We start from the raw sequence: 13,454 nt of genomic DNA, 5'->3' as shown, positions 1-13,454 counted from the left end.
GAATATTAGTATAAGCTGGTGTGTCAAGGAGCTGAGAAGATCAATTATATTAGGGATACCTTCCCTATCTGGTCAAATATTCCTGTTCCCGAAAGGGCCTATGAAAGAGTTGTGGTTTGCTTACACTTGACAGATTCCCTTTATTCCTTCTTGGCATCTTTGAGAACAGGCTTATCCAGTTTCATCTGCAATGTTTTGTTCTCCTTTCGAAAGCAAAGATGGTTAACATTTTATGGGAGGTCACTCTCAGTTCTTGAGCAGAAAAGCTTCATTAACATTAAATGATCTGCCAAGATGACCCTGTTTTGGCGTCCCTAAGAATCCCCTCTTGCCTTCAAGAAGGACTGATTTCCTCAAGGTAGAGGATTATGGTAGGAAGCTGTGAAAAATACCTATTTAGGGGGAACTGCACAAGGCAAGCACGGCTCTTACTTCATACTACAATTTGGACTTTATAATAGTAGCTTGAAAATTCAATAAACAAATTCCTGAGGCTATAATGCTGAAGTTAACTTTTCAAATGCAGAACTATATAACCATGCATATAAAAATATATATATTTGTATTACTGAAGATGTGTGAGTGTAACTAAATATTAAGAACCGTAAACATTTTTCTTTGAAACAACTAAATAAAAATCCATAGCTATTATTATGTTAAATAATTCTGTTGCTAATAACTCCAAAACTATGTGTTATTCACTTGGGCTTAATTTAATAATGTACTCCCGAAACACCTGGAATCTTATACCCTTAACTTTAGGTCTTGAAATAAAAAGCAGTTAACTATGTTCTAGGGGTGCTGACTTGAACCAAACTACGCTTTTTTGTAGGAACACAGCCTCTAGCTTTGCTCTGGGACATTTCACTGGCTTCAATAGTTTTCAGATAACTAGATAACGTTGTTCTGGGTGGGAGGCTCTCGGAAACCAATTTACTGTGACCACTTGAACCAACACACGCGAACGCACCCTCCTCGCTGCAACACTCGGAGCAGAATTCAGAAGGAACGGGGTAAAAACACTGGAAGACACAAATCACCTTTGATTTCTCTGTGGCTGTTTCACGTGAGGACATGCCAAGATAGCCCGGCTTCCCTCACTAAGTGATTGCCCCTTAAGTGAAACTCTAAACGCATTATGATGATGGTGAATTGTTATCTGCTTGTTTTTGAGGTGCAGATGGAAGGAAGCTGCCAATGCTGCGCCTGGTTCTTTTTCGACCCTGACCAGCTGTTTGACAGGCAAGGACCAAAGCACAGACAGACAACCAGCCGGTTTCCTGCGGCCGCCCGCGCACACATCCCGCCGCACCCGGATCTCCGCGGAGCCGCGGCCCCTCGCCCCCGGCTCACTTCCTTCCCGCGCGGGAGCCGAGCCAGCCCCGGGTGGGTGGGGACACATTCCTGCAGCAACAGCCCGGCTCCCCCAACTCACCAGCCTGCGAAGTTCCCTGGGCGAGAGGTGCCAGGTTTCTGGGGCTTCCTTCCCCTTCCCGAGCCCGTGACCTCCTGGGCTCCGCCACCAGCCTCGACCCGGGCTCGGCCTCCCAGGGCTACCGTCCTGGGGACAGCTCCTGCTTTCGCAACCTGTGGCGCGGGATCGGGCCCACGCCGGCCAGTCCCCGGCGCCCGCCCGCGAGCACTGCGAGTGGCACGACTCGTAGCACCACCCCCGGGCCCGCCGAGGCGCCGGGATCTGGGAGGTTTGTGTGAGAAGAAGGCGTGTCTCCCGGCCCGGGGCGGGCGTGCGGCGCTCACCCCAGGCTGATCCTGGGGCTGACTCAAAGGCGCTCGGCTCCGGCTTCAGTTCTTCAAGCGCTGGCAGCCAGCTCATTTTGAGTCCTTGATTTTCGCGTGTGCTCTTTGCTTTCTCTTATTCAGAGAGCCCAGGGCACTGTGAGAAGTGCTTCCAATGCACTGCATTCTCTCCCGGGAGGGGTGGGGAGGTGAGAGTCTCATTAACTAGAGAGCGAGCCAGGAACTGGCACTGGGGAGCAGAGAAAGGAAATAAAAGGGGCTGGATGGAAATCCGTGTTTTAAAAGTTAGGATCTATTCATATGAATACGTTAATCAGTGTGAACCACCCTAATCTTTGCCTCCTAAAATCATTTCAGAGATCTGCCGGTTAAGTAGGAGTCCTGTCTATGAAGTCAGGAGTCAGGAGCACACACATTCACTGAGCTGAGCTTTATTAAGTACCTGCTACGTGGCAGACCTTGCTCCAGACACTTTCAATTCATCCGTCCACAACCAAGATCCTGGCTGGCCCTGTTGCGGTCACATTTCAGACGACTCTGCCATCTCTGGTATACAGCCTGATGGCACAGGTGAAAATCCGAAGTTGAACATATAACAGCAATTGATTTTTTCCCTCTGTGAAGAAAATCAAAAAGTTCCAAATCTGTTGCTTGCATTCATGTTGGTAAACAACAAAGTGATTGCTTAAATTTTCATTGTTTGACCCAGTTCTGACAGGGTGCCTTAGAGACAATCTGGGAGGCACTGCCATTGTCAGCTAGGCATTATCTCCTGGAGAAGTGCTGTGGAAGAGGAGGGGAAGAAAAAAGAGCCTAAAACCAAAACCAAATGCAAACAAACAATAGCAAAGCATTGGAAAAGATATATGTTGGAGAACACATTTGGTTTCACAGAAATCTGTCTATTCCATTAGGAAAACACAGACAAATTTCCATTCTCTGTGCCTCAGTGTTCTTATCTTGAAAATGGGGATGATAAAATTCCTTCATAGGGTTAGTGTGAATAAATGAGTTCATACCAGCAAAGTACAGAGAACAGTGCCCAGCACAGTGAACTCTATATGTGCATGGGCTCGACTTATTATTTTGTAAGTATATGGAGCACGTATCTACTTCATTCTCCCAAAGTAAGGTCCGGTTCATCAAAATTATTCTGATCTACTAGGAAAAAGCATAATAGGTTCAGGTTGTAGATTTTCAAAACACATATTCTGGGAATCTTATATTTATAGTAAATCTACTCTGCATCCATCAACAGTATCTATATAACAACTGTGTGTCTATGGGCCCTGAGAGAGATAAAAGAAATGCATAAACAACTTCGACTTTCTTCCACTGTGTAGCACATTAATTTAAAATGATTCTCTGCACATGATCTAAAATGGCAATTTGTCTTCTTCACCTAGTTCATGTGTTCACTTCCACTAACCCTAACAGCTATTACTTCCCGTGTTCAGGAGCGTTAATAAAGCCCTGTCCCCAGATCATCTCATTTGACTTTCACAGCACTGCTTTGAAAGAAGCAAGGCATCTATTATTTTTATTGTCCCTATTTTTAAGAATGAAGAAACTGAGGTTGCGTAAGTCCCGACAATGTGCCCAGAATCACGAAGGTCCATGAATGTAGAACTCAGGTCTGCTGCTCAGGAAGGCAGAGCTCACCGCGCTCAGGACACCGTGCTGCCTCCCTCCTGCTTCTGGAAAAAGTGCCTGTCGTGAGGAAGTCTAACACACATTTATCTTCTCTTCTCCTCGTCACCCTTCCCCAGATAAGGAAGGAAGTGTGCCAGCGGCCTCACGGGGTTAACTTGCAGGGACAGCTTTTCTGTAGTCACTTGCCACTGAAGTCCTGCCTTTCAGGTTCCGAGGCTCAGAGGCACGAGTGTTACCTGGTGACGCTGCCAACCACTCAAGAGAGGTGGAACTTTTCCTTCCCAGTGTGAAGAGGGGTCCAAGGAGAAGGCAGGGGGACGACATGAGCGAAATGATTCTTGGCCACTTCATGAAGGCCACTTTGACCGGAAGTAGAGCAGAATAAAAGACCCTGGGGAGCCAGTGAAAACAAGGCGACAGCATCTTGTGTCATAACAAACATTAAATGCCTTTCTGCGTCTGGAGTTTATGTGGCACAAATTAAGTAGACAATTTCTGTTTGATAATGATAAACAGGTTTATCATTGAATAAATACAGCACTGAGGTAAACAGACACATAAATATACATGGAAGACTCCTCGTTAGAAACGGTAAATTGACCACGTGTTTTACCTCCCCTTCCCCGAACTCCTCAGACACAAGTATAAATTAATGTTCTGAATGTTATGAAATCGTAACGACAACTAAAAGGGAGAAGAGACATCAAGAGACAAAAGAAACTGCAATGGATTGTTTGGAAGAAACTAAGTCAGACGGAGGCTCAGTAACGCTGAGAAGAGGAGGAGTCTGTACACTGCGTGCCTCAAGAAAGGGTTATGGGTAAGAAGCAAGACAGTTCTCCCTACATAATTTGGGAAGCTCAGGCCCAGGAGACAAAAATACCACCATGGAAGGAGGCCAGCTGGTGGGGTGAACACCAGGGTCTGGTTAGATGTCTGTATACAGAATGCTTGGACCCAAAGTTCCCTTCCCCACTGCCGTGCAAGCAACCAACCATAAGTTCCTCCATCTGCTCAACTCAGCCTTCAGGAGACTGGAGGTTTATTTCCTGGAGAAAGTAAACTAGAGTAATTTGTGGTTTAACAAGATGAACTGAACAAATGCATTTTTATTTTGCTCCTACAGAAAATGAATTAAAAAGAAATGTACATACAAGACAGTAAAAAAAAAAACCTCTTGTAATTGAAAATATACTCAAAAATTTAAAAATTTGACAGGTGGGTTATAAGATGAAAAGTTCAGGAGAATAAATTTTTAATTAAGTAATTAATTATCTAAACACACCAAAATATATCATTCTGATATATTAGAAGCCCAGGAATAAAGAGAAGAACCTAAAACATCTTCTAGAAACATAGAGCAGATCACATACAAAGGAAAGGAATAAAAATTGCACTGGATTTCTCAAGAGCAATAATGGGTCCATGAAAATTCTTTAAAATGCCTTTGCATTTTATAAATATAATTATTTTGAAATGAGAATTGTATAGCCAGACAAAATGTCAGCCAAGTGTGATTAAAGATATTTTTAGACATGTAAGAATTCAAAAATGTACTTCCTTTACTGTTTTTAAGGGAGGATCCCCAAACAAGCTTATAAATCAAAAAAGATGTAGAGATGGAACCCAGGAAATGGAGGCCCAACACAGGTGGGTAACAATCGGCCTGGAGGGAAACAAAAGGGAAGACTGCAGTAGAAAAGTCTCCAACAAAAAAAAAAAAAAAAGAAAAAGAAAAAAATTATTTAACGTACACACACATTTGAAAAATTATTGAGAATGTCTGTGTAGTGGAGGCTGGAAGTGCTCATCCAAGTTCATGTTCTCTTTTTCTTGAGTACCCCACTAGATTTCAATCCTTAGCCCTTTGCCAGAAGGGAGGCATATAACTGAGTTCTAGCCAATGATATGTGGTCAGTAGTGACGCACATCACTTCCAGAACATTCCCATAAAATGACCTATGAGATTCTCTATGCTTTCCCTGTTTCCTTATTAGTATCCAGACACAAAGACTCAGTGAAGAGCTCTGAGACCCTAGAATAAATTACAGCCTCGATATGAAAGAAATTTGTGGCTCTGAATGATTGTGTGGCGTAGAAACCCTAGCTGCCACATATTGGACTGTGACATGAGCAAGAAACAAACTTACTCTGAAATAAGCCACTGAGACTTTTTTTTAATTGTTTGTTAAAGCAGTTAGACTATTTTGACTCTTACAGTTTGAAAGATCATTTGGGAGCATTTATGAATAATTTACAGTAGGTACAAAGTATGCTAACAAGGTGGGGAAAAAAGGATATTAATAACTCTAGGAAAAACAAAAGGTTATGAGAAAGGAAACATACTGATAATATAGCATTTCATTCAGATGTGAAATTGTAATTATAATTAGAAAATGGAAACACTGACAAGAGAGTAACCATAAACTATGATACAACTGCATGTGGAGGGTGTACTATAGGGAGATGGTATATCTGTGTGCAAAACAACTAAATTCTCAACTATTGTAACAGAGTCAATAAACAATGTGTGAAATTGCCAAATAAACAGTAGGATAAGCAAACCATGTAGAAACATGCGAGTATGTACAATAAAAATCCACTGAAAAAGTCAAATGTTTTCCTGTGGGGATTGAGACTGGGTCTTAGAAGGAGACCTGTATTAGTTTATAAGAACTTGAACACCATTTTTTTAAAACTATGAGATATATTACCTTAATAGAAATAATGTTAAAGTAGGCTTAAAATATACATAGGGAAGTAAAAGACATTTGTTCAACAGAGAAAACATGACAATTTATTATTAAAGTATTTGCATATATTTTTTGCATTGTAACCTACAAACAGTGGAGAAAGTGAATCTGGGGTGCAGACTGAAAGATAGATTTGAAAGGACTGTACAGTCTTTTATTCACTCAACAAACATTTAAGTAACGTGTGCCCAATACTTGAGGATATCAGACATGGGGTTAAAGTGAAGAACACAGAGGAAAAATATAAGGTGCTCTATAAGGAAATGAGTATTTTAAAGCTTTAAGCAATAAATATATTTGGTTTCTTCTCTTGTCCTAGGTGATATGAGCCACTGACTTAACTTTTAGGGTAAGATACTGCCTTTCATCTTTCAAAATACTCTTAAAACCTGCCATCTTGTCTCTCGAGTTGAAACCCACACTGATGAGTTCAGAGGTTTCCTAATTCACCCCACTCCTGGGACTGCAGAAAAGACTTTGTCAGGTGGTCACACATGAGGCTGCCTCCACCCTCCGCTGATCTGTAGTTCACATGATGTATGTCTAATCACAAATAAAAATCAACTCCTCCCCAGTTTGAGGAAACCCCATAGCATGACTAAAACTCACAAGACTGGACTCCCAGGTCACGCCAGTTTTCCTCACTGCTTTTAACGATGTAACGTCAAGCAATATATATGCCTATGTGAACTATTACAGGCAAATTACTTTAAGTGTGTAACACATCAAAACCTATTTTAGGCACCAAAGTGGACTTGCTCACGTAATTATATGTACAGCATCTATTCTATGGTTTGTTTTAACCTCCCCACTTCTAACTTTCTTTTGCCTCAAGTTTCTTAGAATGTGAAATGGACGTACACTGGGATATTACGTAGAAATTATTTATAAGAGTCTAATTCTTTCTATGTTAAAGGAACATTCTATGGGAAGGGGACCAAATGGTATCATGAGTTATGTTTGTATATAGCCACAGTAGTGTGGTTATGCCATAATTCTGTCTATGGAGAGTATTAGACCCCTTTATAAACTAAGAAATGTTATAATTACGGACAAAATTACAATTACAAAGTTGCTCACGCAATTTATCAGATTGATTAAGGAGAAATAAATTAGTATTAATAAAAACTCAGTAGATAAGAAAGAATGTAATGATAATACATATACATACACATATAGTTACATATCAACATATATAACTGCATGTGTGAACATAAGTATGGTTACTGACAAGCACATGAAAAACGTAAATGTGTATATGCTTGATGCTAGCTTTATAGTGAGCTACAAAATAAAATGTTATATGAGCCTATCATACAAGTATAAACAAATGTATGGCGATTCCTTCATTTTCCCAAAATATGTTATCAAAAAATAGTTTTCTTCTTCACAACGTTTGCTACTTTTTACCTGCAAAAACTTCAAATTGTGACACCATACACTCAGGAATAATTAAATCTTTCTTAAATTACTTTGCCTGTGTTTTAACCAATTATTGGGTAATTCGTCCAAGCATCCAAACTAACAGTGAGCCATAACTTAGGACAATGCTTACACATTGGGACTAATTTATAGTAAAGAATTTAGATTATATTTTTAAAAAGTTATCATTTTAACCCAAATAGGTAACTGCTGTTGATTTATCCTTGAACACGTATTTTTAAAAGAATAGTAATTTACGCAACAAAATTTCACAGTATGCTGGACATAAGAATGTTGTTACTCACTGTATCTCTCCTATGAGACTGAACATTTCCCAGAGTTCTTAACTTATTCAGAATAAGTTTCATGAAGTTCTTCAGTGACTAGCTAAAACCAGGTTAGGATAAAGGATCACTGAGGATTGAGATTAACATCAACACTAGGACAGACATGCTGTGTCCTTTCTGCATGAAAACGGGACTATTAACAACACAGAATTTTAGCCCTTCACCCCTCATCTATAGTTTATTAGTACTAAATAATCAAGTCTTATGCCCAAAATGCTTTGCTTAGGGTTAAGTTTGGATTTAGCACCTACTTTAGTTTTTCACTTCTTTGTGTTTGTTTATACCCTAATTTGTTTCAGAAAGATGATAATTTTTTTCTATAACTGCATAAAGTACAGTAAGAAAAATAAAACTGAAATTGATAACATTTTTAAAAACCAGGCAATAAAAATAAGATCCAAATTTACAAAAGAGAATATTCAGATATCCAGCAACCATAAAAAGGTGCTCACCATCATTAGTCATCAGAGAAATGCAAATTAAACCATAATGAGATACAGCTATGCACCTACCAGGGTGAGTAAAACAAAATAATAAGTGCTGGTGAGGAGGTGGAGCAAATAAAATGTTCACTTGCTGCCAGTGGGTTTGGTTTGACTATCTTAGAAAACTGAACCTGGGCAGAGATATGGCCCACTTTAAATATATGGTTTGTAGAACTCTGTTATATGTTCACCAGAAGTCATTCACAAGAGCTATTTGTTGTAGCTGCAAGCTGAAAAGAACCTAATGTCCATTAATAATAAGAAAAAAAATTAAATATCAGTGTATTCATAAAATGGAATATTACACATCAGTGAGCATAAAGTATGTCTACGTGCAACATTAGCGAATCTCACAGGCATAATACTGAATGAGAATACCCAGACACAAGCAATATATCCTCTAGAATTCCCTATATGTAAATTTCAAAGTCAGGCCAAATTAATCTATAGTGTTAGCAGTCAAAACGGTGATAATCCTGTGGGGACTGGAGTCGTGACTGAGAAGAGACATAAGAGGGCTTCTCATGATGTTCTGTTTCTTAATTTGCATGCTGCCTATGTAGGTATACTTGTTTTGTGAAGTTTATTCGGGCTTATATGTACGACCTGTACACATTCCCATATGTATTTTGTTCAGCAATAAAATTATCTTAAAATGTAAGTTAACAACAAATTAAAATTGAAATGAGGTTTAAGATTGAAAAAGAGAATGTGAAAGGATAAAGTCCGAAGTTCGACTAGTACAGAAAAATCTCTTTTCTAACATTAGTTATATTTGTTAGAGACCATGAAGTCAGTATGATTCATTACGTACATGAAAAACAAATGTGTTGCTCAAGAGACATCTATCCATTCATAGAATTAAGGTCTTGCTCCCATGCTCATAAAGAGGAGTCATCTTACATAATGAGCTCTGACTTCCAGAACATCCTGATAGTAAAACACCACAAGGAATTGGGGTGGCCTCTTAAAATGGCCATCAGTGCAGACGGATGGCATTAATAGTAAATTTGAGTTCAGTAACCGTAAGTAAGTAGCTCTATGGGTAAATGAGGGGCTGGCAAAACTACATTCTTTGCAGGTTTAATCTAATTGAGGGACTGATTTTAGAGTAAGGGACTGATAGGTTTTATCCTCAGTACATAGATTTTGGTAAGTCCTCAGGCAAGTGGACTTGGGGCTGTCTCCCCAGCAGCACTTGGAGAGCAACCATTGTATTGCTGGTTAAATGAGCATCCATGGGCTTCAGCCAATGAGGGCAAGAGTGACATCTTGTTATGAAAGCTGAGAAGCTTGGCATGGGTATGTGTCTGCATAGAAGGGCTCCCTAGTGCTGCTCAAGGTTACACCAAGGGAGGCTCCTCAGCAAGCAGTTTGGGGTCTCCTGTAACACACACATCACATCCCTGAAGTTCCACTTCGTGGAGCATTAGTCCAATCCTTGGAGGAAAAAAAACTGAACTAAGTGTAACCCATACATTTTCCATGGAACAACGTTACCTGTAAGTGGGTGAAATTCTTTCTTGCAGAGTGAAATAATCTTACTCTTTTTATATATAAAACACAGATATACATATAGCACATAAACAGATACGCAGTCTACCTGTGGCATTAAAATTTCATGGTTGGGGGCAGTTATGGGAAAAAAATGACGGAAAAGGCTTCTTGGGTGAGGGGTTGTGTGAAATAAGGGTTAGGAAACACTGATGTAATCAAATGCAAAACACAAAATAATAACAGCTACCCTTCTCCGGCCCCAACTCAGAGAAGTATTCACAGACATTTAAACATTTAAACTGGATCACCATAACCTCATCCAGTATCCTTCAATAGAAATAATTTGTAATATATATTCTCAGGTAAATGAGTAAGTTAACTCAGTTAAATGTTGGAATATGTCTTATAAAAAGACAAATTTGGTTTTAGAATATTAATACTTTACCTTGGTTATTGTTCTATTAATGTCACTCCTACGCTGGGAAAATAAAAATTGCATTGTACTGCTTAACAATCTTGGTCTTTCTATGATCTGTAGTAGGAGGGGGTGGATATAGCTTGCTCAGTAAGTGTACCTTGTGGTTGTTAAAAATAAAAAGTAGCCGGAGGGTAATATGCTCTGGAGCACTCGAGTGGAATATCTGCTTGAAATTTATTTTTAAAAATAGCATTTTTTTTCCACTGTAACTGGTGAAACAATGCAAAACCACACAAAGAAAAGTTCCCTGATTCCATTCCATCCTCTGCCCTTGAGTTAATCAAAGGTATTTCCACAAGCTTCTTTATTTCTTCCAGCTTTATTGCGATATAATTGACGTAGGACATTGTGTAAGTTTAAGGTGTACCATGTATTGATTTTATATATGAATATACTGCAAACTGATGACCACAGTAAGGTTAATCACCTCACATAGCTAAAATTTTCTGTGTGTGGTGAGGACTTTTAAAATCCACTCTGTCAGGCAACTTTCAAATACACAATATAGTATTGTTAACTCTATTCACCATACTGTATATGGCATTCCCAGAAACTGACTCATCTTATAACTGGAAATTCGTACCCTTTGACCACCTTCACCATTTCCTCCACCCTCCACCCTCCACCCCCTGCCACTGGTAACTACCAATCTGCTCTCGGTTTCTACAAGTTCGGTTTTTTAGATTCCACATATAAGTGAGATCTTAAGTGTCTTTCTCTTTCTGACTTATTTCACTAAGCAGAATGCCCTCTAGTTTCATCTATGTTACAGCAAATGGCAGGCCTTCCTTCTTTAATGGCTGAATAATATTCCATTGTGTGTGTATCACGTTTTCTTTATCCATTTTTCCATCAATGGACACTTAAGATTGTTTCCATGTCTTGGCTACTGTAAATAATGCTACAGTGAACATGTCGGTGCAGATATCTCTTCAAGATAGTGATTTCATGTCCTTTGGTCAAACACCCAGAAGTGGAATTGCTGGATCATATGGCAGTCCTATTTTTAATTTACCAAAGAATCTCTATAAATGTTTTCCGTAGTGACTGCAACTATCTGCATTATCACCAACAGGGCACAAGCCTTCCCTTTTCTCCACGTCCTCACCAACACTTGTTATCTCTTGGCTTTTTGATAACAGCCATTCTAATGGGTAAGAGATATTTCACAGTTTCTGTTTCCATGATAATTATCTGATGTTGAGCACTTTTTCATTTGAGTATCTTCCTTGGAAAAATGTCTATTCAGATCCTTTGCCATTTTTAAATTGAATTATTTGTGGGTTTTTTTGTTATTGATTTGTATGAGTTCTTTATATATTTTGGATATAAATCCCTTATCAGATATGTGGTTTGCAAATATTTTTTCCCATGCTGTAGCTTGCCTTTTCATTTTGTTGATCAGTTTCTTTTTTTTTAAACATTTTTTATTGATTTATAATCATTTTACAACGTTGTTTCAAATTCCAGTGTAGAGCACAATTTTTCAGTTATACATGAACATATATATATATTCATTGTCATATTTTTTTCTCTGTGAGCTACCATAAGATCTTGTATATATTTCCCTGTGCTATACAGTATAATCTTGTTTATCTATTCTACAATTTTGAAATCCCAGTCTATCCCTTCCCACCCCCCACCCCCTTGGCAACCACAAGTTTGTATTCTATGTCTATGAGTCTATTTCTGTTTTGTATTTATGCTTTGTTTGTTTGTTTTAGATTCCACATATGAGCGATCTCATATGGTATTTTCCTTTCTCTTTCTGGCTTACTTCACTTAGAATGACATTCTCCAGGAGCATCCATGTTGCTGCAAATGGCGTTATGTTGTCAGTTTTTATGGCTCTGTTGATCAGTTTCTTTGCTGTGCATAAGCTTTTTGGTTTGATGTGGTCTTACCTGTTCTATTTTGCTTCTGCTGCTTGTGCTTTGGATGTCATATCCATAAAATCATCGCCAAGATTGATGTCAAAGAGCTTTTTCCGTGTTTCCTTAGGAATTTTATGGTTTCAGGTCTTACGTTTGAGTCTTTAATCCACTCTGAGTTACTTTCGAGTGTTGTAAGATAGGGGTCCATTTCCATTCTTTTGTGTGTGAACATCCAGTTTTCCCAGCCCCATTTATTGAAGACACTATCATTTTTCTGCTGAGGATTCTTGACTCTCTTTCCAAATATTGGTTGACCATTATATGTATGCACAAGCTTCTTAATGTTCATATACAGGTTTTTTTTTAAAAAAAGAATAGTTATATAAATAAATCTGGATCATAAATCCGGGTCTATAATAGCTTTCCCGTTACAATGTAAAAGTTGAGTAGTTGCTGCAACAAAGGAGCAGCTATATGACCCACGAGCTTGAAACACTTAATATCTGACCCTTTACAAAGAAAAGTTTGCTGTCCCCAACAATAGAGCATTTAGTTAAATAAATCCTTGTTCATCCATTTGATGGAAAATTGAATCCATTAATGTGTCGTTGTAAAAGAATGTTTAATTAAATGAAAATAGATTCACAACGCATATGAACCAAGCAATTTAAAACAATACACAGGCTGAAGTCAGTTTTTGTTCATACACATCTGCATCTGTATCTGTGTCTATACACACACACACACAGTACTACGTGGGGTGCTTAGAATTGAAGTTGCCCATCGGTCAGAGTCTGATGGGCCCAAGATCCATTTCTGAGCCTACCAATTACGAATTGTGTGGAAACGGGTTAAGTTACCTTGCCTTATTGTTCCATTTCCTTTTTTATAACACTGGAGATGTGCTATCTGTGCAACACAGATAGCTCTCATCCCCTTCCAAAAACTGCTCTGAGGTGAATTAACATAGCATTACCTGTCCCTTACGGTGGTTTAATTATGAAATGAAACGGAAGTTTGAATGTGATGTCTAGCACAGAGCAAAGCATACTACATTATAAATTCTCCTTCTCCCTCTGCTTCCAATAGACAATAGGAGAGACAAGAAACTCCTATCTTATTATTTCTTTTTCAATAAGCAGATGGAATAGAGAAAGGAGAAAAGAAAACCCCTTTCAAAGCCTGGG

General features: G+C 38.9%; 1 protein-coding gene across 2 annotated transcripts in view; it reads right to left on the bottom strand.

Moving 5' to 3' along the window:
* RAB27B (RAB27B, member RAS oncogene family) overlaps positions 1 to 13,454 on the bottom strand; it is a 161,002-nt gene that overhangs the window by 54,617 nt on the left and 92,931 nt on the right. Inside the window, exon 1 of one of the 2 annotated variants that reach the window (XM_010961339.3) lies at positions 1,436 to 1,875. The exons of the other annotated variant lie outside the window; for it this stretch is intronic. The gene's annotated coding sequence lies outside the window, so the exon portion shown is untranslated. Of the gene's footprint in view, positions 1 to 1,435; positions 1,876 to 13,454 lie in introns of those variants that run through there. 2 annotated transcript variants of the gene reach the window in all.

Source organism: Camelus bactrianus, chromosome 30 (assembly GCF_048773025.1).
Source record: "Camelus bactrianus isolate YW-2024 breed Bactrian camel chromosome 30, ASM4877302v1, whole genome shotgun sequence".
In the NCBI taxonomy this organism is placed as follows: domain Eukaryota; kingdom Metazoa; phylum Chordata; class Mammalia; order Artiodactyla; family Camelidae; genus Camelus; species Camelus bactrianus.
This window is presented reverse-complemented; position numbering and strand designations above follow the sequence as displayed.